Source organism: Loxodonta africana, chromosome 26, assembly GCF_030014295.1.
Source record: "Loxodonta africana isolate mLoxAfr1 chromosome 26, mLoxAfr1.hap2, whole genome shotgun sequence".
In the NCBI taxonomy this organism is placed as follows: Eukaryota; Metazoa; Chordata; class Mammalia; order Proboscidea; family Elephantidae; genus Loxodonta; species Loxodonta africana.
The window spans coordinates 47,014,463-47,036,256 of record NC_087367.1 but is presented as its reverse complement, the minus strand read 5'-3'; the positions used below and the strand labels follow the sequence as shown (position 1 = coordinate 47,036,256).

Here is a 21,794-nt window from a genome sequence, read left to right as displayed (position 1 = left end):
TATCTGTATAGTATGTTTTAAAATCAGCAAGTGTGAACCCTCCTACTTTGTCCATTTCTTTCAATATTGGGTTAGCTATTCGTGGCCTCTTGCCATTCCATACAACGTGGAGGACTGGATTTTCTATTTCTGTGAAGAAGACTGTTGTAATTTTGATCAGGATTGTGTTGATTCTATAGATTGCTTTGGGTAGTATCGACATCTTTTTTTTTTTTTTTTTTTGACATACAAATTCAACCTAATTTCACCATTGTCATTTAAAGCTTGATTTTATCCAACATAAAAATACGTCTTTAAAGAGTTCTCTATCACAGGAAATTAAACAGTAGAAACGTTCATAGCCTCATGGGTACAAGTTATATAAATTAAAATCAAATAATTGGAAATTTTTTCCACATGGGAACTATACATCTAAATAAATGGTGGAAGGACCTCAATATTTCATTACTTATGGATTAATTTGGTTATTTTCAGAATCTATACAAAGATTCTGATATTCAGACTTCTTTTGCTGTCATTTACGATTAAATATCACTCTCTCTTTTTTTTTTTTTTACATTCTGACTCAAGCTACTTGACCAAAATGTCTGATTTAGGAAGCTGTTTAGCTTTACAGTAAAAGTTTTTCTAACTACAGTTTCCATCTTCAAAGGAACTGACATTACGATGCTGATGAAATTTGCTAGTTTCTCTTTGAACAATGTGCAATATTCTTTTGTGCTAATCTAGCCAAATACGTTAATGAGAGGAAAATACCATAATCTCTTCTAATTCATGATGTTAATTCCATGAAAGTTTAAACAGGTACGAAAATGGATTACGCACAGTTCAGTAGGGTATAATGTTGTTTCCCTCGTCTAAAAATTAGCCAGTGAAATAAAACGTATCAACTTGTAGTTGATTTCATTTCAGGAAAACACATTTGAGAATCGCAAGTACATGATTTTTCTCATCTTATTCCTCAGTCATTGATAGAAATTTTATCAACCACCATGCTATCTACTTGTGGATTGTAGTAGTGAATGAACAAAGATGGACTTCCTTAGAATTGGTAATGAACTGTGGTCCTCATTTTTCAGGTACAACCAAATCTTTATCTGTATAAATCAGTGAATCAAATGAACAAGAACAGTCCAACAGTGACAGAAATTTTACTGTAGCTGTGATCTGTCTGATCACTGAACAGATTTCATCTTGGATAGCTTTCCGAGACTTTTCTCTGGGTGCGTGGTCATCTTTTGCAGTCTTGTCACTCTCAATATCAAATTGCCATCTTTCAAGGGTCTCACCACTTTCAATACTTGAGATGACAACCACCAGTTTCTGAACTGAACATTTGTATAACCAATCTTTTAGTTCTACATTATTTAGGTATTTTATGAGTCCAGAATCAGTAGTCACAAGTAAGGTGAGTCCTTATTTTTGCACTCGAGTAAATGTTTCAGATGGATATGTGCCATGCTGATATAAAATGCTGTTAATGTCAAATGAGAAGAACTTGGCCACAATTTCAGTGCTCCCAAGGAGGGTAATGCCCTGCTCCTGTGTGAGTTGCAGCGCTACGGCTAGGCCCACAGAGGAAGGCATGCACTTTCATCAGTAAACAGCGACTACTGTGGCTGCCACAGCAGTTCCCTGCAACTGAAAAATAACATTGCAGCCCATTATTGAAATCTTAACAATATTAAGTCTTCCAATCCATGAACATAAAAAGTCTTTCCATTTAAGTCTTCTTTAATCTCTTTTAGCAGTGTTTTATAGTTTTCATTGTATAAGTTCTTCACATCCCAGGTTATATTTATTCCTAGGCATTTATTCTCTTAGGTGCTATTGTAAATGGAATTGTTTCCCCTAATTTTCCTTTCAGATTTCTCATTGCTGGTGTATAGAATCCCAACCGGTTCTTGTTTGTTGACTTTGCCACCTGCAACTTTGCTAAATTCCTCTATTAGCTCTAGAAGTTTTCCTGCGGACATTTTTGGGATTTTCTATATATAGAATCGTATCGTCTGTAAATAGAGATAATTTTACTTCTTCTTTTCCAATCTGGATACATCTTTTTTTTTTTCTTGTCTTATTACTCCAGCTGGGACTTCTAATACAATATTGCATGGAAGTGGTGAGAGTGGGTACCCTTGTCTTGTTCCAGATTTCAAGGAAAAAGCGCTCAGCCTTTCTCCATTAAGTATAATGTAGGCTATTGGCTCTTCACATATGCCCTGAATAGAATTTCGCTTCTATTCCAATCTTCTTTATGGTTTTCATTAAGAAAGGGTGTTGTATTTTATCAAATGCTTTTTCTGCATTCATAGAGATCATCATGTGGTTCTTTTCCTTTCTTCTATTGATTTTTTTTTATTGATGTGGTGTATTATGTTGATTTTTTTTCTTTAAATTTTCATTGTGCTTTCAGTGAAAGTTTACAAATCAAGTCAGTCTCTAGTACAAAAACTTATACACACATTGCTATATATTTCTAATTGCTCTCCCCCTAATGAGACAGTACACTCCCTCCCTCCATTCTCTATTTTCATGTACATTCAGCCAGCTTCTTATCCCCTCTGCTCTCTCATCTCCCCTCCAGAGAAGAAATTCCAACATAGTCTCCTGTGTCTACTTGATCCAAGAAGCCCATTCTACCCCAGTATCATTTTTCTATGCCATAGCACAGTCCAATCCCTGTCTCAAGAGTTGGCTTTGGGAATGGTTCCTGTCTTGGACTAACAGAAGGTCTGGAAACCATGACCTCCGGGGTCCTCCTATTCTCAATCGGACCATTAGTGTGGTCCTTTTATGATAATTTGGTGTCTGCATCCCACTGCTCTCCTGCTCCCTCAGGGGTTGTCTGTCGTGTTCCCTGTCAGGGCAGTCATGGGTTATAGCCACGCACCATCTAGTTCTCCTGGTCTCAGGCTGATGTAGCCTCTGGTTTATGTGGACTTTTCTGTTTCTTGGGCTCATAATTACCTTGTCCCTTTGGTGTTCTTCATTCTCCTTTGCTTGAGGTGAGTTGAGACGCACTGATGCTTCTTAGACGTCCACTTGCTAGCATTTAAGACCCCAGACGCCTCTCTCAAAGGTGGGATGCAGAATGTTTTCTTAATAGATTTTATTATGCTAATCGACTTAGATGTCCCCTGAAACCATAGTCACCAAACTGCCACCCCTGCTACGCTGGCCTTCGAAAGTGTTCTGTTTATTCAGGAAACTTCTTTGCTTTTGGTTTACTCCAGTTGTGATGACCTCTCCTGTATTGAGTGTTGCCTTTCCCCTCACCTAAAATAGTTCTTATCTACTATCTAATTAGTGAAAATCCCTCTACTCCCTCCCTCCCTTCCCCCTCATAACCATCAAAGAACATTTTCTCCTCTGTTTAAACTACTTCTCATGTTCTTATAATAGTGGTCTTATACAATATTTGTCCTTTTGAAACTGACTAATTTCACTCAGCACAATGTCTTCCAGATTCCTCCATGTTATGAAATGTTTCACAGATTCATCACTGATTGAAGCATAGTATACCATAATTTATTTATTCATTCATCTGTTGACGGGCATCTTGGTTGCTTCCATCTTTTTGCTATTACAAACAGTGCTGCGGTTAACATGGGTGTACATATATTTGCTTATGTAAAGGCTCTTATTTCTCTAGGATATATTCCAAGGAGTGGGATTGTTGGATTGTGTGGTAGTTCTATTTCTAGCTTTATAAGGAAGCGCCAAATTGATTTCCAAAGTGGTTGTACCATTTTACATTCCCACCAGCAGTGTAGAAGTGTTCCAATCTCTCCACAGCCTCTCCAACATTTATTGTTTTCTGGCTTTTGGATTAATGCCAGCCTTGTTGGAGTGAGATGAAATCTCATTGTAGTTTTGATTTGCAATTCTCTAATGGCTAATGATCGTGAGCATTTCCTCATATATCTGTTAGCTACTGAATGTCTTCTTTAGTGAAGTGTCTGTTCATATCTATTGCCCATTTTTTAATTGGGTTATTTATTTGTCTTTTTATAGTTGAGTTTTTGCAGTATCATGTAGATTTTAGAGATCAGGTGCTGATCAGAAATGTCATAGCTAAAACCTTTTTCCCAGTCTGTAGGTGCTCTTTTTACTCTTTTGGTGAAGTCTTTGGATGAGCATAGGTGGTTTATAGGAGCTCTCAGTTATCTAGTTTTTCTCCTACATTGTTAGTCATGTTTTGTATACTGTTTATGCCATGTATTAGGGCTCCTAACGTTGTCCCTATTTTTTCTTCCATGGTCTTTATAGTTTTAGATTTCATATTTAGGTCCTTGATCCATTTTGAGCTCATATTTGTGCATGGAGTCAGGTATGGGTCTTGTTTCATTTTTTTACAGATGGTTCTCCAATTATGCCAGCACCATTTGTTAAAAAGACTGTCTTTTCCCCATTCAACTGTTTTGTGGCCTTCGTCAAATATCAACTGGTCATATGTGGATGGATTTATGTCTGGATTGTCAATTCTGTTCCATTGGTCCATGTATCTGTTGTTGTACCAGTAGCAGACTGTTTTGACTACTGTGGCTGTATAATAGGTTCTAAAATCAGGTGGAGTAAGGCCTACCACTTTGTTGTTCTTTTTCAGTAATGCCTTACTTATCCAGGCTTCTTTCCCTTTCATATGAAGTTGGTGATTTGTTTCTCAATCTCATTAAAGAATATCATTGGAATATGGATGGGAATTGCATTAAATGTAGAGATCACTTTTGATAGAATAGACATTTTCGTAATGTTAAGTCTTCCTATCCATGAGCAAGGTATGTCTTTCCACTTATGTAAGTCTCTTTTGGTTTCTTGCAGAAGTGTTTTGTAGTTTTCTTTGTATAGGGCTTACATCTCTGGTAAGATTTATTCCTAAGTATTGTATCTTCTTGAAGGTTACTGTAAATGGTATTGTTTTGGTGATTTCCTCTTCGATGTTCTTTTTTTTGGGGTAGAGGAATCCAACTGATTTTTGTATGTTTACCTTGTATCCCGATACTCTGCTAAACTCTTCTATTAGTTTCAGTAGTTTTCTAGAGGATTCCTTAGGGTTTTCTGTGTATAAGATCATGTCATCTGCAAATAGAGATACTTTTACTTCTTTCTTGCCAATCTGGATGCCCTTTATTTCTTTATCTAGCCTAACTGCTCTGGCTAGGACCTTCAGCACAATGTTGAATAAGAGCGGTGATAAAGGGCATCCTTGTCTGGTTCCTGATCTCAAAGGGAATGGTTTCAGGCTCTCACCATTTAAGATGATATTGGCTATTGGCTTTGTATAAATGCCCTTTATTATGTTCAGGAATTTCTCTTCTATTCCTATTTTGGTGAGAGTTTTTATCATGAATGGGTGTTGAACTTTGTCAAATGCCTTTTTGTGCATCAATTGATAAAATATGTGATTCTTGTCTTTTGTTTTAGTTATGTGATGGGTTACATTAATTGTTTTTCTACTGTTGAACTATCCCTGCATACCTAGTATGAATCCTACTTGGTCATGGTGAATTATTTTTTTGATATGTTGTTGAGTTCTATTGGCTACAATTTTGTTGCCGATTTCTGCATCTAAGTTCATGAGGGATGTAGGTGTGTAATTTTCGTTTTTTGTGGTGTCTTTACCTGGTTTTGGTATCAGGGATATGGTGGCTCCATAGAATGAGTTTAGAAGTATTCTGCCCTTTTCTATGCTCTGAAATATGTTTAGTAGTAGTGGTGTCAACTCATGTCTGAAAGTTTGGTAGAACTCTGCAGGGAAGCTGTCCGGGCCAGGGTTTTTTTTTGTTGGGAATTTTTTGATTACCTTTTTAATCTCTTCTTTTGTTATGGGTCTATTTAATTGCTCTACCTCTGTTTCTGTTAGTTTAGGTAGCAAGTGTGTTTCTAGGAATTCATCCATTTCTTCTAGGTTTTCAAATTTGTTAAGAGTGCAATTTTTCATAGAAATCTGATATGATTCTTCTAATTTCATTTGAGTCTGCCCATCTCATTTCTTATTCAGGTCATTTGCTTCCTCTCCTGTTTCTCTTTTGTCAGTTTGACCAATGGTTTATCAATTTTGTTGATTTTTTTCAAAGAACCAGCTTTTGATCTTGTTATTTCTTTCAATTCTTTTTTTCCGTTTTCTCTTTCATTTAGTTCTGCTCTAATTTGTATTATTTGTTTTCTTCTGATGTCTGAGGGTTTCTTTTCTTGCTCTCTACTTGTTCAAGTTGTAGGGATAATTCTTTGATTTTGGCCCTTTCTTCTTTTTGGATGTGTGCATTTATTGATATAAATTGGCCTCTGAGCACCGCTTTCACCGTGTCCCGAAGATACTGATAGGAAGTGTTTTCATTCTCATTGGATTCTATGAATTTCTTTATTCCATTCTTAATGTCTTCTATAACCCAGTCTTTTATGAGCAGGGCATTGTTTGGTTTCCAAGTGTTTGATTTATTTTCCCTGCTTTTTCTGTTATTGATTTCCATTTTTATGGCCTTCTGCTCAGAGAAGATGTTTTGTAATATTTCAATGTTTTGGATTCTGGTAAGGCTTGCTTTATGACCTAATATGTGGTCTATTCTAGAGAATGTTCCATGTGCACTAGAAAAGAAAGTATACTTGGCTGCTTTTGGGTGGAGTGTTCTGTATATGTCTATGAGGTCAAGTTGGTTTATTGTTGCATTTAGATCTTCCGTGTCTTTATTGAGCTTCTTTCTGTATGCCCTGTCCTTCACCAAAAGTGGTGTGTTGAAGTCTACTATTATTTTGGAGCTGTCTATCTCACTTTTCAATGCTGATAGAGTTTATTTTATGTATCTTGCAGCCCTGTCATTAGGTACATAAATATTTAATATGGTTATATCTTCTTGGTATATTGTTCCTTTAATTATTATATAGTGTCCTTCCTTATCCTTTCTGATGGATTTGACTTTAAAGTCTATTTTGTCAGAAATTAATACTGCCACTCCTTCTCTTTTTTGATCATTGTTTACTTGAGATATATTTCCATCCTTTGAGTTTTAGTTTGTTTTTGTCTCTAAGTCTAAGATGTGTCTCCTGTAGGCAGCATATAGACAGATCGTGTTTTTTTAATGCTTTCTGCCACTCTCTGTCTCTTTATTTGTCCATTTAGTCCATTTACATTCGACGTAATTATGGATAGGTATGAATTTAGGGCTATCATTTTGATGTCTTTTTTTGTGTGTTGTTGACAGTTTCCTTTTCCTACTTAATTTTATTCGCTGAGTAGATTATCTTTATATATTGCCCTTTCCTCATATTCGTTGCTGTTTTGTTTCTGCTGAGTGTCTGTTTTTTTCTTTTATTTTATTTTGATGAGTAGGACACTTTGTCTCCTTTGTGGTTACCTTAGTATTTACCCCTATTTTTCTAAATTTGGAGCTAACTTTTATTTCTTTGTATCGCTTTATCTTTCTCTCCATATGGAAGATCTATAACTACATTTCTTAGTCCCTCTGTGTTGTTCTGATGTTGTCTTCTTTTATATAATAACATAGCTGTTACCTTGTTTTGAGGGTTTTTTTTCCCCCCATGGGTAATATTGTTTATTTTATGAGCCAATTGATTATTTGGCTTGAAAAGTGACTTTCGGGACTGGGTTCAGTTCTAAGTTTAAAGTGTATCTCAGGGCAGTAATCTCTGAAGATCCCCTAGTCTCTACCGGTCCAATGAATCTGAACTTTTTTTGGGAATTTGAGGTTTGTCCTACATTTTTCTTCCATTCTATCTGGGACCATCTATTGTGTCCCTGGTCAGAACAGTTGTTGGTGGTAGCTGGTCACAATTTAATTCTTGTCTCAGGACAGATGAGGCCATGGTTCATGTGAACTATTAGTCCTGTAGATTAGTTTCTTCTTTGGGTCTTTGGTTTCCTTCTTTCTCTTCTGCTCCTGATGAATAGAGACCAATAGTTGATCATAGATGGCCACTCCCAAGTTTTTAAGACCCCAATTCAACTCACCAAACTAGGATGTAGAACAATATCTTTATGAATGATGTTGTGCAAATTGACGTAGTTGTCTCCCGAGACTATGGTCCTAAGCCTTCAAACCCCGTAAAGAAAATGCGAGAGGTGTTTCGTTATGTCTAGGAAGCATCTGCAGTTGTGCCTCCATGTGATATATTATATATATATGAATACATATGCAGCACACACAAATATGCATATACATATGCCTATAGATACACCTATACACGTATGCTCATATGCTCACGTAAGCCTTCCTATATGCATATATGCAGACATATCTGCTTCTGTGGAGCCCAGGTGGTGCAGTGGATAAGAGTTTGGCTGCTAACCAGAAGGTCTACAGATTGAATCCACCAGCTCCTCCTTGGAAACACTGTGGGGGCAGTTCTAATGTGTCCTACAGGGTCGCTATGAGTCAGAATCGACTCGATGGCAACAGCTTTTTTTTTTTTTTAATCTACTTAGGTAACCACACACATTTTTTGGTTATTACAGTTGTTACAAAATTGTATATGTTATAGCATTTCCAAAATTGTCCTTTATTCTTGTGTCCTTTTTTTTTTAATACTTTTTATTGTGACTTAAGTGAAAGTTTACAAATGAAGTCAGTCTGTCACATATAAGCTTATATACACCTTACTACATTCTCCCATTTACTCTCCCTCTAATGAGTCAGCCCACTCCCTCCTTCCAGTCTCTCTTTTCGTGACTGTTTTGCCAGTTTCTAACCGTCTGTACTCTCCCATCTCCCCTCCAGACAGGAGATGCCAACACAGTCTCAAGTGTCCACCTGATACAAATAGCTCACTCTTCATCGGCATCTCTCTCCTACCCACTGTCCAGTCCCTTCCATGTCTGATGAGTTGTCTTTGGGAATGGTTCCTGTCCTGGGCCAACAGAAGGTTTGGGGACTATGAGCACCAGGATTCTTCTAGTCTCAGTCAGACCATTAAGTCAGGTCTTTTTATGACAATTGGGGTCTGCATCCCACTATTCTCCTGCTCCCTCAGGGGTTCTCTGTTGTGCACCCTGTCAGGGCAGGCATCGGTTGTGCCCGGGCACTAACTAGTTCTTCTGGTCTCAGGATGATGTAAGTCTCTAGTTCACGTGGCCTTTTCTGTCTCTTGGGCTCATAGTTATCGTGTGACCTTGGTGTTCTCCATTCTCCTTTGATTCAGGTGGGTTGAGACCAATTGATGCATCTTAGATGGCCGCTTGTTAGCATTTAAGACCCCAGATGCCACACGTCAAAGCGGGATGCAGGTTGTTTTCATAATAGAATTTATTATGCCAATTGACTTAGAAGTCCCCTTAAGTCATAGCCCCCAAACCCCCACTCTTGCTCCACTGACCTTCAAAGCATTCAGTTTATCCCAGAAACTTCTTTGCTTTTGGTCCAGTCCAGTTGAGCTGACCTTCCATGTATTGAGTATTGTCCTTCCCTTCACTTAAAGTAGTTCTTATCTACTAACTAATCAGGAAATAACCCTCTCCCACCCTCTCTCCCTCCCCCCTCTCGTAACCACAAAAGAATGTGTTCTCAGTTTATACTATTTCTCAAGATCTTATAATAGTGGTCTTATACAATATTTGTCCTTTTGCCTCTGACTAATTTCAATGAGCATAATGCCTTCCAGGTTCGTCCATGTTATGAAATGTTTCACAGATTCCTCACTGTTCTTTATCGATGCGTAGTATTCCATTGTGTGAATATACCATAACTTATTTAACCATTCATCTGTTGGTGGACACCTTGGTTGCTTCCAGCTTTTTGCTATTGTAAACAGTGCTGCAATAAACATGGGTGTGCATATATCTGTTCACGTGAAGGCTCTTATTTCTCTAGGGTATATTCCGAGGAGTGGGATTTCTGGGTTGTATGGTAGTTCTATTTCTAACTTTTTAAGAAAGCGCCAGACATAACTGGATATCCATGTGCAAAAAAATGAAACAGGACCCATACCTCACACCATACACAAAAACTAACTCCAAGTGGATCAAGGACCTAAACATAAAGACTAAAATGATAAAGATCATGGAAGAAAAAATAGGGGCAACGTTAGGAGCCCTAATACAAGGCATAAACAGAATACAAAGCATTACCAAAAATGTTGAAGAGAAACCAGATAACTAAAAAGAGCTCCTAAAAATCAAACACCTATGCTCATCTAAAGACTTCACCAAAAGAGTAAAAAGACCACTTACAGACTGGGAAAGAATTTTCAGCTATGACATCTCCGAATAGTGCCTGATCTCTAAAATCTATATGATTCTGTCAAACCTCAACCACAAAAAGAAAAACAACCCAATCAAGAAGTGGGCAAAGGATATGAACATGCACTTCACTAAAGAAGATATTCAGGCAGCTAACAGATACATGAGAAAATGCTCTCGATCATTAGCCATTAGAGAAATGCAAATTAAAACTACGATGAGATTCCATCTCACTCCAACAAGGCTGGCATTAATCCAAAAACACAAAATAATAAATGTTGGAGAGGCTGCGGAGAGATTGGAACTCTTATACACTGCTGATGGGAATGTCAAATGGTACAACCACTTTGGAAATCTACCTGGCGTTATCTTAAACAGTTAGAAATAGAACTACCACACAACCCAGAAACCCCACTCCTCGGAATATACTCTAGAGAAATAAGAGCCTTCACACAAACAGATATATGCACACCCATGTTTATTGCAGCTCTGTTTACAATAGCAAAAAGCTGGAAGCAACCAAGGTGTCCATCAACGGATGAATGGTTAAATAAATTATGGTATCTTCACACAATGGAATGCTACGCATCGGTAAAGAACAGTGAGGAATCTGTGAAACATTTCATAACATGGAGGAACCTGGAAGGCATTATGCTGAGTGAAATTAGTCAGAGGCAAAAGGACAAATATTGTATAAGACCACTATTATAAGATCTTGAGAAATAGTATAAACTGAGAAGAACACATACTTTCGTGGTTACGAGGCAGGGAGGGAGAGAGGGTGGGAGAGGGTTTTTTACTGATTCGTTAGTAGATAAGAACTACTTTAAGTGAAGGGAAGGACAATACTCAATACATGGAAGGTCAGCTCAACTGGACTGGACCAAAAGCAAAGAAGTTTCTGGGATAAACTGAATGCTTCAAAGGTCAGTGGAGCAAGGGCGGGGGTTTGGGAACCATGGTTTAAGGGGACTTCTAAGTCAATTGGCAAAATAATTCTATGATGAAAACATTCTGCATCCCACTTTGAAGTGTGGCATCTGGGGTCTTAAATGCTAACAAGCGGCCATCTAAGATGCATCAATTGGTCTCAACGCACCTGGATCAAAGGAGAATGAAGAACACCAAGGTCACATGATAACCATGAGCCCAAGAGACAGAAAGGGCCACATGAACCAGAGACTTACATCATCCTGAGACCAGAAGAACTAGTTAGTGCCCAGCCACAACCGATGCCTGCCCTGACAGGGTGCACAACAGAGAACCCCTGAGGGAGCCGGAGAACAGTGGGATGCAGACCCCAAATTCTCACAAAAAGACCATACTTAATGGTCTGACTGAGACTAGAGGAATCCCGGCGGTCATGGCCCCCAAACCTTCTGTTGGCCCAGGACAGGAACCATTCCCAAAGACAACTCATCAGACATGGAAGGGACTGGACAGTGGGTAGGAGAGAGATGCCGATGAAGAGTGAGCTATTTGTATCAGGTGGACACTTGAGACTGTGTTGGCATCTCCTGTCTGGAGGGGGGATGGGAGGGTAGAGAGGGTTGGAAGCTGGCAAAATTGTCACGAAAGGAGAGACTGGAAGGACTGACTCAATAGGGGGAGAGAAAGTGGGAGTATGGAGTAAGGTGTATATAAACTTATATGGGACAGACTGACTTGATTTGTAAACGTTCACTTGAAGCTCAATAAAAATTAAAAAAAAAGAAAAGAAAGCGCTAGATAGATTTCCAAAGTGGTTGTACCATTTTACATTCCCATCAGCAGTGTATAAGAGTTCCAATCTCTCCGCATCCTCTCCAACATTTATTATTTTGTGTTTTTTGGATTAATGCCAGCCTTGTTGGAGTGAGATGGAATCTCATCGTAGTTTTAATTTGCATTTCTCTAATGGCTAATGATCGAGAGCATTTTCTCATGTATCTGTTAGCTGCCTGAATATCTTCTTTAGTGAAGTATGTGCTCATATCCTTTGCCCAATTTTTGATTGAGTTGTTTGTCTTTTTGTAGTTGAGTTTTAACAGAATCATATAGATTTTAGAGATCAGGTGCTGGTCGGAGATGTCATAGCTGAAAATTCTTTCCCAGTCCTTAGGTGGTCTTTTTACCCTTTTGGTGAAGCCTTTAGATGAGCACAGGTGTTTGATTTTTAGGAGCTCCCAGTTATCTGGTTTCTCTTTGTCATTTTTAGTAATGTTTTTTTATTCTGTTTATGCCTTGTATTAGGGCTCCTAACGTTGTTCTTATTTTTTCTTCCATGATCTTTATCGTTTTAGTCTTTATATTTAGGTCTTTGATCCACTTGCAGTTAGTTTTTGTGCATGGTGTGAGGTATGGGTCCTGTTTCATTTTTTTGCAAATGGATATCCAGTTATGCCAGCACCATTTGTTAAAAAGACTGTCTTTAACTGACACTGGGCCTTTGTCAAATATCAGCTGCTCATATGTGCATGGATTTATATCTGGGTTCTCAATTCTGTTCCATTGGTCTATGTGTCTGTTGTTGTACCAGTACCAGGCTGTTTTGACTACTGTGGCTGTATAATAGGTTCTAAAATCAGGTCGAGTGAGGCCTCCCACTTTCTTCTTCTTTTTCAGTAATGCTTTACTTATCCGAGGCTTCTTTCCCTTCCATATGAAGTTGGTGATTTGTTTCTCCATCACATTAAAAATGTCATTGGAATTTGGATTGGAAGTGCATTGTATGTATAGATGGCTTTTGGTAGAATAGACATTTTTACTATGTTAAGTCTTCCTATCCATGAGCAAGGTATGTTTTTCCACTTATGTAGGTCCCTTTTAGTTTCTTGCACTAGTACTTTGTAATTTTCTTTGTATAGGTCTTTTACATCTTTGGTAAGATTTATTCCTAAGTATTTTATCTTCTTGGGGGCTAGTGTGAATGGTATTGATTTGGTGATTTCCTCTTGGATGTTCTTTTTGTTGATGTAGAGGAATCCAAGTGATTTTTGTGTGTTTATCTTATAACCTGAGACTCTGCCAAACTCTTCTATTAGTTTCAGTAGTTTTCTGGAGGACTCCTTAGGGTTTTCTGTGTATAAGATCACGTCATCTGCAAATAGAGATAATTTTACTTCTTCCTTGCCAATCCGGATGCCCTTTATTTTTTTTTCTAGGCTAATTGCTCTGGCTAGGACCTCTAGCACAATGTTGAATAAGAGCGGTGATAAAGGGCATCCTTGTCTGGTTCCTGTTCTCAAGGGAAATGCTTTCAGGCTCTCTCCATTAGGATGATGTTGGCTGTTGGCTTTGTATAGATGCCCTTTATTATGTTGAGGAATTTTCCTTCAATTCCTATTTTGGTGAGAGTTTTTATCATGACTGGGTGTTGGACTTTGTCAAATGCCTTTTGTGCATCAATTGATAAGATCATGTGGTTTTTGTCTTTTGTTTTATTTATATGGTGGATTACATTAATGGTTTTTCTAATATTAAACCAACCTTGCATACCTGGTGTAAATCCCACTTGGTCGTGGTGGATTATTTTTTTGATATGTTGTTGTATTCTATTCGCTAGAATTTCATTGAGGATTTTTGCATCTATGTTCATAACGGATATAGGTGTGTAATTTTCTTTTTTTGTGGTGTCTTTACCCGGTTTTTGTATCAGGGATATGGTGGCTTCATAGAAAGAGTTAGGTAGTATTCCATCATTTTCTATGCTTTGAAATACCTTTATTAGTAGTGGTGTTAACTCTTCTCTAAAAGTTTGGTAGAACTCTGCAGTGAAGCCATCTGGGCGAGGGCTTTTTTTTTGTTGGGAGTTTTTTGATTATCTTTTCAATCTCTTTTTTTGTTATGGGTCTATTTAGTTGTTCTGCTTCTGATTGTGTTAGTTTAGGTAGGTAGTGTTTTTCTAGGAATTCATCCATTCCTTCTAGGTTTGCTAATTTGTTAGAGTACAATTTTTCGTAAGAATCTGATATGATTCTTTTAATTTCATTTGGGTCTGTTGTGATATGGCCCATCTCGTTTCTTATTCGGGTTATTTGTTTCCTTTCCTGTATTTCTTTAGTCATTCTGGCCAGTGGTTTATCAATTTTGTTAATTTTTTCAAAAAAACAGCTTTTGGCTTTGTTAATTCTTTCAGTTGTTTTTCTGTTTTTTTTTAATTCATTTAGTTCAGCTCTAATTTTTATTGTTCGTTTTCTTCTGGTGACTGATGGATTCTTTTGTTGCTCACTTTCTATTTGTTCAAGTTGTAGGGACAGTTCTCTGATTTTGGCTCTTTCTTCTTCATGTATGCGTGCATTTATCGATATGAATTGACCTCTGAGCACTGCTTTTGCTGTGTCCCAGAGGTTCTGATAGGAAGTGTTTTCATTCTTGTTGCATTCTATGAATTTCTTTATTCCCTCCTTAATGTCTTGTATAACCCAGTCTTTTTTGAGCAGGGTATTGTTCAGTTTCCAAGTATTTGATTTCTTTTCCCGGATTTTTCTGTTATTGATTTCCACTTTTATGGCCTTGTGGTGTGAGAAGATGCTTTGTAATATTTTGATGTTTTGGATTCTGCAAAAGTTTGTTTTATGACCTAATATGTGACCTATTCTAGAGAATGTTACATGTGCACTAGAAAAAAAAGTATACTTTGCAGCTGTTGGGTAGAGTGTTCTGTATAAGCCTATGAGGTCAAGTTAGTTGCTTGTAGCAATTAGGCCTTCCGTGTCTCTACTGAGCTTCTTACTGGAAGTCCTATCCTTCTCTGAAAGTGGTGTGTTGAAGTCTCCTACTATAATTGTGGAGGTGTCTATCTCACTTTTCAGTTCTGTTAAAGTTTGTTTTATGTATCTTGCAGCCCTGTCATTGGGTGCATAAATATTTAATATGGTTATATCTTCCTGGTCAATTGTCCCTTTAATCATTACGTAGTGTTCTTCTTTATCCTTTGTGGTGGATTTAACTTTGAAGTCTATTTTGTCAGAAATTAACATTGCTACTCCAGCCCTCTTTTGATTGTTGTTTGCTTGATATATTTCTTTTCCATCCTTTCAGTTTTAGTTTGTTTGTGTCTCTAAGTCTAAGGTGTGTCTCTTGTAGGCAGCATATAGATGAATCATGTTTCTTTATCCAGTCTGAGACTCTCTGTCTCTTTATTGGTGCACTTAGTCCATTTACATTCAACATAATTATAGATAAGTGAGTGTTTAGTGTTGTCATTTTGAAGCCTTTATGTGTGTGTTGTTGACAATTTCATTTTTCCACTTACTTTTTTGTGCTGAGACATTTTTCTTTGTAAATTGTGTGTTCCTCATTTTCATAGTAGTTAGTTGAATTTATGTTTGCTGAGTCCTTATGATTTTCTTTTTTTTATTTTGAGTTATGGAATTGTTAGACCTCTTTGTGGTTACCTTAATATTTACCCCTATTTTTCTAAGTAAAAACCTAACTTGTATCATCCTATATCGCCTTGTTTTCCTCTCCATATGGCAGTTCTATGCCCCTTGTGTTCAGTCCCTCTTTTTGATTATAGTGATCTTTTACCTAATGACTTCAATGATTCCCTGTTTTGAGCATGTTTTTCTTTTTTAAATTAATCTTAATTTGTTTTTGTGACTTCCCTATTTGAGATGATATGAGGATGTTCTGTTCTGTCACCTTGTGTTGTGTTTGTGTCTGATATTATTGATTTTCTGACCAGTTTCCTTTAGTATTTCTTGTAGGTTTGGTTTTTGCAAATTCTCTAAGCTTGTGTTTATCTGTAAATGTCTTAATTTCACCTTCGTATTAGAGAGAGAGTTTTGTTGGATATATGATCCTTGGCTGACAGTTTTTCTCCTTCAGTGCTCTATATATGTCATCCCATTGCCTTCTTGACTGCATGGTTTCTGCTGAGTAGTCTGAACTTATTCTTATTGATTCTCCTTTGTAGGAGACCTTTCTTTTATCCCTGGCTGCTTTTAAAATTTTCTCTTTATCTTTGGTTTTGGCAAGTTTGATGATAATATGTCTTGGTGATTTTCTTTTTGGTTCAATCTTATATGGGGTTCGATGAACATCTTGGATAGATATCCTTTCGTCTTTCATGATGTCAGGGAAGTTTTCTGCCAACAGATCTTGAACTATTCTCTCTGTATTTTCTGTTATCCCTCCCTGTTCTGGAACTCCAATCACACGCAAGTTATTCTTCTTCATAGAGTCCCACATGATTCTTAGGGTTTCTTCATTTTTTTTAATTATTTTATCTGATTGTTCTTCAACTGTATTGGTGTCAATTGCCTTATCCTCCTCCTCCCCCACGCTTCATTCCAATTGCTTGATTTTGCTCCTCTGACTTCCTATTGAGTTTTCTAATTCTGGAATTTTATTGTTAATCTTTTGGATTTCTGAATGCTGTCTCTCTATGGATTCTTGCAGCTTATGAATTTTCCACTATGTTCTTGAATAATCTTTTCGATTTCTTCAACTGCTTTATCAGCGTGTTCCTTGGCTTTTTGTGTAGATTGCCTTATTTCATTTTTGAGGTCATCCCTGATATCTTGAAGCATTCTGTAAATTAGTTTTTTATATTCTGCATCTGGCAATTCTAGGATTGTATCTTCATTTGGGAAAGATTTTGATTCTTTAATTTGGGGAATTTTAGAAGCAATCATGGTCTGCTTCTTTATGTGGTTTGATATCAACTGCTGTCTCCGAGCCATCTATAAGATATTGTAATGGTTTATTTTATATTGCTCACTGAATCTTATCTTGTTTTGTTTTCTTTCAATATATGTAGATAGGCTACTAGATTGTACTGTCTTGGTTGCTGTAGCCTTTGAATCCCTTATGTCCTATTACCAGGTGGTTTGGGCCATTACCAGATATATAAGCCTTAGAGTCCATTTACTATGCTTGAGTAGAATCTGATTTTGGGTTACCAAGTGTGTGGTATAGACTGTCAGCTATTCACTTAGAGGAGTAGTGGTGATAGTTGTGTGCACCAGATTCTAGTAGCAGCAGGGGGTCACACTCCAGGGGGGGCAGTATGCTGACAGGCTTCCCATAAGTGCCAGTGAGGTAGGTGTGTCTCTATTCCTAAAGCACTTTGGTGGGTGGGCTCTGTAGCTGTACCTTAGGCACCCAATGCATGTACCTCTACTGATTGGTAGGTGTCACTATCCTCAGATCCCTATGGCAGGAGGCTAGGTGCTTTGGGTGGTGCTTCAGCCCTCAGTTCCCTGTTGTGGGTCAGTGAGGGCTTTGTTTAATAGGTAGAGATATCAGACCTGGGAAGCTTGTCTTTCCAGTAATCCCCTAAAACAATTACAGTCAGATCACTATCAGAATTGCCTTTGCATTATAATAGCCACCTTGTTCCCTGTAGGGATGAAAGCCCAAGACCATGAATCTCATATGCTTGGCAGGAGCTGGTTGTGTACTTTTAGTCCAATTTTGGGAAGTCAGGGAAGGATTTTTGGTCCTTGGGTTTTTTGTAGGTGCTTCTCTCAGGCCAGAAGAATGGGTTAGGGAAAGAGAAAAAAACAAAACAAAACAAAAAGCACAGAGCATTTCACTCTCTGGCCCAGGAAATTCCAATGTTAATGAAGCTGCCTGGGAAGAGGAGGGGAAGGATTAGGTAGATAGGAGAGAGTAGCACCCAGGAATATAGACAAAGTTACTTATCTTGCTTGGTGATGACTGTTTTATCTGTGATTCCCGAGGGGTGTGTAGCCTGTGTGCATTGGCTCCGTCGAGATTGTCCCCAAGGGACAGGCCCGTGTCCTGTGCACGTACTGTCTCAGAAGCTGTGGTCAGTTCCTCCGCTCCCAGCCCAAAGCCCAGCGCCATGGTTCCCAGGGTGGGATGCTGCACTCCGGGCTCCAAAACCAGTGGCTGCCTCATGGTGACTTCTCCTCCTGTCAGCCACGTTGCTGCGCTGCCTGAGTGTACTGGCTGGGCTTTCCCCGAGGTCATTTCTGGGCGCTAGGGCTGCATCCTGTGTTTGCGCTGTCTCAGGAAGCCGTGCTCACCTCCCCTGTGCCCAGTCCAAAGCCTGGCGCCGAGGTTTTCTGACTGGGACGCTGGGTCCATGCTCCAAAAAGAGTCACTGCTTCCCCGTGGTTTCTCATTCTCTTTAGCCACGTCAGTGTGTAGCCTGCCTTCGCTGGCTGAGTCTCTGTCACTCAGGTCACCTCTTCAGATCTGTGTTTGATGGTCAGGGTTCGTAGATTGTCATGTATGTGATCAGTTCACTTGTTTTTCCGAGTCTTTGTTGCAAGAGGGATCCGAGGTAGCGTCTACCTAGTCAGCCATCTTGGCCCCACCCTCTTTTTTTTTTTAATCTTGTTTTGTTTTTTTGATTTCCCTTTTTGGGTTGACGTCTGATTGCTCTGCCTGGTCTTCTAATCTTGGGTTGATACCTGATATTATTGATTTTCTAATGAAAGGGCTTCCTTTAGGATTTCTTGTAGTTTGGGTTTGGTTTTTACGAATTCCGTAAACTTCTGTTTATCTCTAAATGTCCTAATTTCATCTTCATATTGAAGAGACATTTTTGCTGAATATATGATTCTAGGCAGGCAAATTTTTTTCCTTCGGTTTTTTAAATAAATGATCCCATTGCCTTCTTGCGTGCATGGTTTCTGCTGAGTAGTCCGAGTTTATTCTTATTGGCTCTCCTTTGTAGGTGACTTTTTGTTTATCCGTAGCTGCTCTTAAAATTCTCTATCTTTGGTTTTGGCAAGTTTGATTATAATATGTTTTGGTGACTTTCTTTTGATTATAATATGTTTTGGTGACTTTTTTTTAACATCTACCTTTTGTGGAGTGTAATGAGCATCTTGGATAGACATCTTCTCATCTTTCATGATATTAGGGAAATTTTCTGCCAACAAATCTTCAACAATTCTCTCTGTATTTTCTGTTATCCCTCCCTGTTCTGGTACTCCAATCACTCGTAGATTATTTCTCTTGATAGAGTCCCACATGATTCTTAAGGTTTCTTCTTTTTTTAAAATTCTTTTATCTGATTTTTCTTCAAATATATTAGTGCCAAGCAATTTATTTTCAAGTTCAGAAATTCTGGCTTCTACCTGTTGAATTCTGCTTCTCTGAATTTCTATTGAGGTGTCTACTTCTGTAATTTTATTGTTAATCTTCTGAATTTCTGATTGCTGTCTGTCTATGGATTTTTCCAGCTTTTTAAATTTTTCATTATGTTCCTGAATAATCTTTTTAATTTCTTCCATTGGTTTATCTGCGTGTTCCTTGGCTTGTTCTGTCCTTCCTGATGTCTTGAAGGGTTCTGCATATTAATCTTTTTATTCTGCCTCTGGTAATCCAGGAATGCTCTTTCATCTAGAAGATCCCTGGATTCTTTGTTTTGAGAGCTTGTTGATGTTATCATGGTCTGTTTATTTGACTTTGTATTGACTGTTGTCTCCGAGCCAGCTATAAAGTTATTGTATTAGTTTATTTTATGTTTGCTTCCTGTGTTGTAGCTTCTTTCTTTGTTTTGTTTTGATATGCTCAAATGGGTTGCTTGCGTGAGCTAGCTTGATTATTTTCACCTTTGGATCTCTGATGTCCTTTCCCCAGATGGCTAGAGCTGTTATCAGGTGTATCAGTCTAGTTGTCCATTCACTTTTCTTGTATTAATTCCTGTCATGTGTCCAGGTAACTGATCATCAAGTGTGTGGTAGAAGCTCCTTCCTACAGTCTTAGAGGGGCAGGGGTGATTAATGTAGGTACCAGTATCTGTTTGCAGCAGGGGGCCACACTCTGAACAAGGCAGAGGACTGAGAATCATCCCCCACGTGTCTCTGAGGAAAGTGTGTCCCTGTTCCCTAGAGCATACAGGTGGGTTGGTTCTGCGGATGCACCATGGGCACCGAATGTTTTTTTGTTGTAAGCACTAGGAGGTACCAGTTGTCCTTGGACCCCTGTGGAGGTGGCTGGGTGAGTGGAGCTACTAGTCCTTAGGGTCCTGATGTGGGTAGGTGAGGACTCTGTTTAATAGGCAAAGCAATGTCAAACATCAAACACCCACCTCTCCACCACATAGCTGAAATAACTGGAGTCTGACAGCAAGGGCCTCTTCTCCTGAAATAGGCCCACACGGGTCTGTGCAGAGGAAAAAGATACTCAAAGCCCACAGACCGTTTATGCCTGGACAGGGGCTGCTTCTGTCCTGATCTGGCAAATTATCTATTCCCCCTGTTGCAAATTTTTTCCTTCTCGCAGGCTGGGAGAATGGCCTTAGGTGCTCAACAGGGCTTATCTCAGGCCCAGGGAAATGAACAGCCACGGAAGCTGGCTTGGGACCGGGAGGGGGGCACGGTAAAATATATGCAAGTTCTTAGCTTTGCTGAAAGCACCGTTCTTTGGTTCTGAAGTTGTGAGTAGGCTGTGTGGCTGGCTGCTTCTCCCTGAGGAAATTGCGGCTGATTGCTAGTACCAGCCCACCGCCACCGCTCTGGGAATGGTGCCTGAGTGTTCCCCGCGATTCAGGTCTGGTAACTCCTCTCCGCTTCTGAACCCTCTTTTCCTCCCCCTGCCCCTCAGTTCATTTTCTAATCTTGCCTTTGATGCTAGGGGCTCCTAGCTTGTCATAAATATACTCATTTCACTTGTTTTTCCAGGTCTTTGCTGTAAAGAGGGCTTGCCGGAAGTGTCTTTCTATTCCGCCATCTTGGGTTTGTCTCACCTAGAGAATTTTCTTTAGGAAGTATATGCCAATTGACCCAGATGACCCCTGAGGTCATGGTTCCCAGCCCTTAGCCCCAGTAACTTGGTCCTTCAAGGTGTTTGGATGTGTCTAGAAAGCTTCTATGCCTTTGCCTTTGTCAAGTTGTACTCACTTCCCCTATGTCGTGCATTAACACTTGTCTACTATCTAGTTAGTGATTTCTTTTCCCTTTCCCTCCCCTCCCTTGTAACCATCAAATTTTTTTTTCTGTGCTTAAACTTTTTCTTCACTTTTTATAATACTGTTCTCATACAATATTTGTCCTTTTGTGATTTACTTCACTTGGCATAATGCCCTCCAGATTCATCTATGTTTTGAGATATTTCACGGACTCATCATTGTTCTTTATTGTTGCATAGTATTCCATTGTGTGTATGTACCATAATTTGTTTATCTATTTATCTGTTGCTGGGCACTTAGATTGCTTCCATCTTTTTGCTGTTGTGAATAATGCTTCAGTGAATATGGGTGTGCATGTGTCTATTCATTTGACAGCTCTCATTTCTCTAGGGTGTATTTCTAGGAGTGGAATTGCTGAATCATATGGTATTTCTATTTGTAGCTTTTTAGGGAAGTGTCATATTGTTTTCCATAGTGATTGGACCATTTTAGAGTGCATAAGAGTTCCAGTCTCCTGTTGGGAGGTTTTTGATTGCTAATTTGATCTGTTCGCTTTTTATGGATCTGCCAAGTCTTTTTATTACCTCTTGAGTCAGTGTGGGTAGGGGCCATTTATCAGTGTTCTCTAGAGAAACATAACCAGTGAAGTGTATATGTATGTGTGTATGTAGATAGAGTGGGGGAGAGAGAGGAGATTGACTTATGCCAAGACAGTGGCTTGTGAGACTGTGGGGGCTGGAAAATCCAAAATCCATAGGTCAGGTGGCAGTCTGGAGACTTTGGCAGACT

The 21,794-nt window shown here is 38.7% G+C and overlaps 1 pseudogene; it reads right to left on the bottom strand.

The window, feature by feature from the left end:
- Window positions 1-961: 961 nt before the first annotated feature.
- LOC100664595 (mitotic spindle assembly checkpoint protein MAD2A-like) lies at window positions 962-18,112 on the bottom strand (annotated as a pseudogene).
- Between the last annotated feature and the right edge of the window lie 3,682 nt (window positions 18,113-21,794).